General features: G+C 41.6%; 1 pseudogene; it reads left to right on the top strand.

The window, feature by feature from the left end:
- Positions 1-190: 190 nt before the first annotated feature.
- Positions 191-5836, top strand: LOC116487491 (annotated as a pseudogene).
- Positions 5837-9032: the final 3196 nt, after the last annotated feature.

Genomic DNA, 9032 nt, shown 5'->3' with positions numbered 1-9032 from the left:
CTTTGCTCCCCCTGTCCTCCTCTTGGGTGACTTCCAGACTTCAGGTATGGGGCTTTTGAGGGCTCGTGCCTCTGCTGTGGTTTTGATGCTGTCTGCTCTTGAGGCCTGGGCCCTGGACAGCTACATTGCAGCCGTCTATGAGCACAGCGTGCTCTTGTCAGAGGACACTGAAAAACCTACTTCTCCTGAGGAGGCTTTGATGCTGATGGACAGAAACATGGATGTTTTGGAAGTGGCCATCAAAGAAGCAGCCAGACAGGTATTATGACCTAGAGACGTGGCTTTGTTAAATGTTCATCATTGATATGGGGGGGAGGGAAATGTTCTTTGTTTTTGTATGTTGATACTAGGGTGCCCACATTGTTGTGACTCCTGAAGATGGCATTTATGGCTGGGTGTTCACAAGGGAGAGACGGTATACCCTTATCTTGAAGATATTCCAGACCCACAGGTGGACTGGATTCCATGTGCTGATCCTGAAAGGTATTGTCTCTGCTGTGTGAGGGGGAGTGGTCTGGTGGGAAAAACAGCTGTGTTTAGCAGTGCTAATGGTCCAGGACATTTAAAATTATACACAACTGCTGTGAGAGGAAGGCAGGTTAGACGTATAGTTGCCATCAGTAGCTTCAGACAGCTTCCTTTGTCGTTTTTCTCCATAGGTCTTTCTCACTTTAATTCTTTTGGGTTTTGGTAGTATACTCATGAAAGTCAAGATTTATTTAAAAGTAAAATAAATAAATAAATAAATAAAACAAATAAAAATGCTTGCAGATTTTACTATTTCATAATGCATTCCATGCATGCTGTAGAACGTTTCTGTGATTCTATGTTTGAGATTTAGGAACATTACAAATATTTGTGAATAAAATAACTGCTACTATTCAAAGCTTATTCTGCACTATTTTAGATTTATATTTTTTTAATCTTGACCCTAAGTGAACAAGAAGTATGACATGGTGGCCTTTTTATTCTGTTAACGTATTTTATTTCCATCAAATTAAAGCATAATCAGTTCTTCTTAACATCACAGCATTGTAAAGGGGAGGAAGGCAAAGTTTTTCCTTAATAAATCACACCATTTTTTGAGACTTATGAGGAGCAACTGAGGGAATTGGGGTTGTTTAGTCTGGAGAAGAGGAGGCTGAGGGGAGACCTCATCGCTCTCTACAACTACCTGAAAGGAGTTTACAGTGCAGATGGTGACACTCTTGAACATGAGGAAGCAACCTCAGATTCCAGCAGGGGAGGTTTAGACTGGTCATTAGGAAGAATTTCTCCACAGAGTGGGTGCTTAGGCATTGGATCAGGCTGCCCAGGGAAGTGGTGGCCTCCCCATCCCTGGTGGTATTTAAGAGACGTGCAGACATGGCACTAAGGGACTTGGTTTAGTGATAGGACTCACCAGATGTCCTGGATGATCTACAAGTTTTTTTTTTCCAACCTAGATGGTTTCATGATTCTGTGATATGGTGAAAGGTAATGGAACACAATGCAGAAGAAACAAATCCTGAGCAATGTCAAGATGGCAGCTGAATCAAGAACTGGAGCAGGATGCTGAGATTAGCCCTTATGTCGCTGTCACATCAGTGCTCTGCTGCACAACAGCAGCAGAAGGGAGAATTAGAGGGTGCAAAGATTCGCTTTCATTGTGAGGAAACTGCTGTGTTCCTCAGTTTTTTGACGTGAGATGAAGCCAGAGTTTCAGCATCCTAAATTTTGAAACAAAAACACCGTGTCCTGTTTAATAACAGAAAACAACTATATTGTATTAGGAGTATCTTACTTAAACCTACTGTTGTGATCTGTAGTCTTATTTTTGGCGTTTATACCAATTCACTGGTTTTGATGTCTTATTTCCTTCCTTTCCTGCTGCTTAGATTTTCTCCTTCACCAGTGCAGAAAAGACTGAGCTGCCTGGCAAGGAATAACTCCATCTATGTGGTTGCAAATATGGGAGACAAGAAGCCATGTAATTCCAGTGACCCAAAGTGCCCAGCTGATGGTCACTACCAGTACAATACCAACGTTGTCTTTGATTCAGAAGGGAAACTGGTGGCTCGTTATCACAAGGTAAAACAATTCTACAAAGTTTAGGAAGCATATGATCCGCGGGTGATTAAAGATTTGGAACAAAGGCTACTTCCCAGGCTTATGTGTATTAGAGTCGTTATTTAGCAGGTTTCACATGGTGAGTAAAAGTCACTGCCTTAAGATACCTTCACTCCTGCTATTCTGAAATTAATAGCAAGTAATTAAATAAAATTAATTAAACTCAGACCTCTGTTTTTACTGTTTCTCAGTAGGAAGTGACGCATGAAATATTAAAACTTTAACATCCTAAATTCTTGCTAACTAAATACAAATCCCCTTCGCTGGTGTAAATCAGAACCACGAATATTTGTGCTTAACTACTCTTACAATGGTAAGAATTATTTTAAAAATTAAGTAGTAACATGTCCACAGAATATATTTTCCATTATTTGTATTTAAGTGAATAAGTATCGTAATGAATATTATTCTGAATCAAATAATTTGATTTCTAATGTTTTGTTTTTGTTTTCTCTTTTCTTTCTTTCCACAAACAGTATAACCTTTTTGTGACAGAGAAACAATTTAATTATCCCAAGTATCCAGAATTTGTGACTTTCAATACATCATTTGGATATTTCGGCATTTTTACTTGTGCAGACATACTCTTTCATGACCCAGCTGTGGTCCTGGCAAGCAGATTTCAGGTTGACACAATTCTATTCCCAACTGCTTGGGTTAATACACTTCCACTTTTGTCGGCTGTCCAGTTTCACTCAGCATGGGCTATGGGAATGGGTGTCAACTTTCTTTCGGCAAATACACGTAACTCCACTTTAGATATGACAGGTAATGTGATATTGGTCTAATTGACCGTGTTCATGTGGATAACATTATATTTATTATATCTACATAGTCCATTTGACCTGGGCTGAAATACCCATAAGCTTTAGGCATGCATGTGCATGTCAACAAGATTATCACAGAATCATTGAATGGCTCGGGTTGGAAGAGACCTTAAAGATCATCTAGTTCAAACCCCCCTGCCAGGGGCAGGGATGCCACCCACGAGATCAGGTTGTGCAGGGCCTCATCTAACCTGGTCTTGAACACATCCGGGGATGGGGAATCCACAACCTCTCTGGACAATTTGTGCCAGTGCCTCACCGCCTTCTGAGTGGATTAGGACAATAGAACTTGTACAGATAAAGAGGAAATCAAAATACGATATGTAAGAGCTCAGAAATATTTTAAGATAGCTGGAACACCTTTAGTTTGTTAAATGCTCAGTTCTGAGATTTAACGCGTGTGATTCTACATCTTCTGACCCAGACCTTGGTGTTTATCTGTGTTTTGTTAGTGCGAAGGGCCAAACTCTTTTCCTCCACTAGGTGGAAGCCTAGTGCTGAGAAATACTCTTGTAAGTCTTGCAAATACTGCTTCTGGACTGGTGATCTTGTGAAGTTTTCAATGTATAGTTTTACTGAACAGATGGTAGAAGTCAAGCGCAAATTTAATGCTATTTTTTAACTCTAACAACTGAGAGAAATATGCTGGTGTTGCTGAAAAGCATCTTCGAACTTTACTTTCCAAATGAAAGCAAATATGGGCCATTACTGTTGTCAGTCATTGATGATCCTAAGATAGATAATTCATATTCTTTATGGATAGGTTTTATTCTGGGATTTAAAGATGCACCTGTGTAAATAACTTGCATAGAAGTGTGACTTTTGGTGATTTCTTTCCCTTACAGGATTGTTTTGAATTGACAGCGTTACAATTCACTTTAATCAGAAATACTGATTTCTGATGAAATGATTTCCTCTCTTCACGAGGAATATGTATTTTCAACCTCTTAAATCCTGTATAACAGCATAGTGTACTAATCTTGTCATTTACAAGAAACATCAGAGTTTGGTCTACATTCTGCTGATTGCAAAAAGCATTAGATCAGGATTGTAGTGTATGAAGGCTTAATTTAGTTTCAGAAGAGTCTGGTAAACATTAGAATAAAATCTGGCACATGTTCAGTTAGTGAAGACTGCTTCCTTGTACCATAAACACTTGCTTTCAGATTGCTTCCTGGTTTTGTGTGTTTGCAGGGAGTGGTATTTATGCCCCAGATGGTCCAAGAACATATTATTATAATACTGAAACAGAAAATGGTCACCTACTTGTGAAAGAGCTGATTTCACATCCACGTCAGTCTCCTGGCTATCCTCCTGCCGTTAACTGGAAGTTGTATGCCAGCAGTATCAAATGGCTTCCATCAAATGACCACTATTTCAGTGGTGTCATTTATCATGATCTCTTCTCCTTTACTGAACTCACTGAGCCTGAGGGAAATCGTGCTATTTGCCAGAAGGACCTCTGTTGCCACCTGAGTTACAAGATGACAGAGAAGCAGAAAGATGACATTTATGTTCTAGGTGCCTTTGATGGACTACATGTTGTTGAAGGAGAGTATTATCTGCAGGTAAAGGTTTTCTATTCTTATTTGGACAGGCTAGAATGTTCTTTTTGCTGCCCCTTTGCATTTGTCCCATATTTAATTGAGGTGGTTCAGAAGGAAGCATTTTTATGCCCCTCTCAAAACATTTGTTTTCTTCATGAGGTATTTTGACTTTGTTACTGATGTTGATCCTGCCTTTCTGTGTATATTATAAATTATGAAAATCCAGACTGAGTTATCTCCTATGCTCTAACACTTCAAGGTTTCCATATATGTGTACAAAAGGGAGAGAAGATGTAAGAGATCTCAGTGTCTTCATAGGGATGCTCATGTCACAAAAGAGAGACGTGGATTTTGCCATTGTGCTGATGTTATTCTCTAATGTGCAATTAGAAGAAACTAAATTACAGATATAACCTTTGCATCCAAATGGCTTGTCAGTATATTTGTCAGGTTCTTTTAAGTTTTGCAGTTAGACTTTTTGTTAATATTATATCTTGTCTGCTTCTTTCTAATTAACTGTAATTTTAATCATAATATCAATCAAAATATTAAAAATCCAACTCTTGATTTTTTGAAAGCTTACTGGTACTTTGATTTTTCTATACCCTCTCACCACAGGTATGCACACTGCTCAAGTGTAGGAACACAGACCTGAGCACGTGTGGACAGCCGGTGGAGACTGCACAGACCAAGTTTGACATGTTCTCTCTCAGTGGCACGTTTGGCACTAACTATGTCTTTCCAGAGGTCTTGTATAGTGGAGTGCAGCTGGCCCCTGGGGAATTTGAGGTACTAAGATACCATTGGGAGTTATCAGCCCTGTAAAACAAATAGTTAAAAAGCCACTGTGAGACATGGAAGCAACTTGGGAGATATCACTGTCCTCAGTTTCAGTAATTGGCCTGAGTACAGCAACTCCATTTCACAATTCTCTTATCACTTGAACAAATAACTGGAACTCTTACAGGCTGTCAGGAAATTCCCAGATCCGCCCATATTTCCCCCCAGTTCTCCTAGAGTAAAATCTTTCCGAAGACAGAATTGGTATGGCCTCAAACATGGTAGCTCCGTGTAAAAGACTCATATATGCCGTGCTTTGTCTTTTTTCTAAGACTTCTCTCAACTTTTTTCTAAGACTTCTCTCAACAATCATCAATAAATGTTACTTTGTGGTTGTCATACAATAATATTACTTTGTTTATGTTCCCGTTTACTATGCTTTTCCATAACTAGGTACTAAGTGATGGACGTGTGATAAGCCGGACTGGTACATCTAAGCCAGTTTTGAGTATAACGCTCTTCGGGAGATGGTATGAAAAGGACCCCCCACACACAGAGCAAGCTTCACCATGATTTCACTGCAGATGCTTTAAGATCTTGTCTGCTTGTTTCTAATTAATCATAATATTAGTTAATCGTAACATTAATGTTAATGCTAATACACATAATTGTAATGGCATTCTGTTTCTCAGGTTGCACTAACAACATAGCCATTGCACATTGATTTGTTTACTTAATTTCGCAACAAAAATAAATTACTCTGCTAGACAGTTCTGTATCTGTTTTTATACGATAGCTTTGGATTGTCATAGGCTTGACCTTTATCCCACTGGGAACAAGAGATATAGAAAATAAAGTCCACTGGCTTTAGTGGTATGGGATACAGACCCATAGTAAAGAGGATTTTGAACTGTTCAGGACACTGGTAGGGAGGGTCCCTTGTGAGTCAGTCCTGAAGGGCAAAGGGGTCCAGGAAGGCTGGATGCTCCTCAAGAAGGAAGTCTTCAAGGCACATGAGATGGCTGTCCTCGTGTGCTGTAAGATGAGCTGGTGGGGAAGAAGACTGACAAGACTGAACGGGGAGAGTACAAGGAAGTTGCTAGCATGTGCAGGGACAAAATCAGGAAGGCTAAAGCCAGGCATGGGCTCAACCTACTGCTGTTTCTACAAATATATTATTATTATTATATTATTATACAAAAAATGTTTTTACAAATATATTAACAATAAGAGGAGGGCCAAGGAGAATCTCTATCCCTCACTGGATGCAGTGGGGAACATGACTACTGAGGATAAGGAAAAGGCTGAGGTTCTCAATGCCATCTTTACATCTGTCTTTAATAGTCAGACCACTTATCCTTGGGGTACTCAGCCTCCTGACCTGTCTGCAGTGGGGAGTAAAACAAACCCCCCATGATTCATGTGGAAATAGAGACCTGCTGCTCCACCCGGACTGTCACAAGCCCATGGGGCCAGATGGGATCCACCTGAGGGTGCTGAAAGAGATGTGACTTCTGGGCCGCTTTCCAGCATCTATCAGCAGTCATAATCAATTGGAGAGGTCCCAGATGACTGGAGACTTACCAATGTGACGCCCATCTATAAGAAGTGTTGTAAGGAGGACCTGGGAAAATACAAGCCTGTCAGCCTGACCTCAGTGCTGGAGACGGTTGTGGAACAGATCATCTTGACTGCAATCACACAGCATGTGCAAGACAACCTGGGGAGCAGACCCAGCAAGCAGGGGTTCATGAAAGGCAAGTCCTGCCTGACTAACCTCATCTCTGTCTATGAACAGGTAACCCACCGGGTGGATGAGGGAAAGCCTGTTGGCGCAGCCTACCTAGACTTCAGCAAGGCCTTTGACATGGTTTCCCACAGTATTCTCCTGGAGAAGCTGGCAGCCTGTGGCTTGGACAGGTACACTCTGCTGGGTTAAAAAGTGGCTGGATGGCAGGGCCCAGAGAGTGGTGGTGAACGGAGTGAAATCCAGCTGGCGACCAGTGGTGTTCCCCAGGGGTCTGTGTTGGGGCCCATCCTCTTTAATATCTTTATTGGTGACTTGGATGAGGGAATCGAGTGCACCCTCAGTAAGTTTGCAGATGACACCAAGCTGGGGGGAAGCGTTAATCTGCTGGAGGGTAGGAAGACCCTGCAGAGGGACCTGGACAGATTGGGTTAATGGGCAGAGGCCAATGGGATGAAGTTCATCATGGCTAAGTGCCAGGTCCTTCACTTTGGTCACAACAACCCCATGCAGTGCTTAGTGGGTGATATTGGTGGTAGGGGGGATGGTTGGACCAGATGACCATGGAGGTCTTTTCCAACCTTAATGATTCTATGATTTTTAATCAGAAGTCAGTTCCAGAACTGATCATTCAGCTCCAACTCTGAATACACCCTGTTCTAAACCAGAGAAAATTAACAGAAACTTTGGAGTCAGAAGGTTGAAATTTGAAGTTATCATTTACTTTCAAAAAGAAAATAAGCCTCTTAAAAATGCAGCTTCAAATCAGATAGTCAGCTCAGCACACACGGTAATATGTCAGCATGCCGTGCCCTAAGTTGCAATTGAAGAAGGCTACTTGATCTTCGTGACCACAGTTTTACAGTGTGGTACATTTCCATTCCACATAACTATTGATAACTGGGTCACCTTTTTCAAGCAGTCAGGTGGATCCATATCAAAAATTCTCAAAATGAGCAGTTTCACAGGGGCACACCTGTTTCCCAGCTGAAATGGTTGCTGATGCTGATGTGAGGAGAGTCAAAAGTGTAAGCAGGTGCTGGCAAAGGCTGGCTAATAGCCTGAATGGACTGAATACACTTGTGTGTGCCAAGTGAGTGTGCTGGATTTTTTTGTGTGGTATTTGGCTGATTTTTATGTGAGGTTAATTCTGTTGTTTGTTTAGCAGGTTTGTTTTGAAATAAAATCATTCACATTTAATCTGACCAAAGTCATAGAATAATTAAATTATAAATAAATATACTTGCAGGGTGTGAAATACTTTGAACAAAATGAACATTGTAAAAACAAGATTTTTTACAGTCTGTAGATCCATTAAATGGTAACCCTATGTAATGGATACAACAGAAGTAATGGAAAACACTTTACTTGTCATGGAAAAAAAGTACTCTATCTCTGCATGTGTGTGTACACCCCTGGACACAGTGTCCTTTTACAGCCAAGCAGCACAGCACTGTGTTGGGCTAAAACAGCAGAGGGGGCTGATCTCAGCCTGGCCACCTGACCTGGCTGCTCTGCCAGGGTTGCGTGGTTTCAGGTGTGTCCCTTCACACAGGTTTTTCCATGCAAAGATTAGCACATAAGGAGTCATTTTCCAGGCAGCTTCTCTCAGCACAAGGAGCAGGACTACGATCTGAAGGCAGACTGCCTCTTTGGCTAAGCTGACAGCACCGAGTTGCACCCAGTGTCACCAAAGTAAGTCCTCGGTAACCACTGTCCTCACATGGTAGCAGGGAAGGAGGAGAGTGGGCTGGGAGAATGGAGGTGTGAAAAACAGAGGGAGATCTAAGATAAACATCCTCTCACAGTGCCCGTAGTTGTGTATAGCCTGGACTGCTGTAGTTTCGCAGGGGGTTGACTCAGTGGATATGTAGGTGATTTATTTATTTTTAACTCAGGTTAGTTCCTTGGTGCTGGGTGAGCTCCCAGTTCTGCAGGCAGCTGGCGGTGGTGCCTGCTGGCCCAGGCCCAGACACCCAACGTTGCTGTAGAAACCCCGTTCTGGCAGGCCGATGTCAGCTG

Source organism: Aythya fuligula, chromosome 3 (genome assembly GCF_009819795.1).
Source record: "Aythya fuligula isolate bAytFul2 chromosome 3, bAytFul2.pri, whole genome shotgun sequence".
Lineage (NCBI taxonomy): Eukaryota > Metazoa > Chordata > Aves > Anseriformes > Anatidae > Aythya > Aythya fuligula.
Note: the sequence above shows the minus strand (reverse complement) of the source record. Positions and strands in the feature narration are given on the sequence as shown.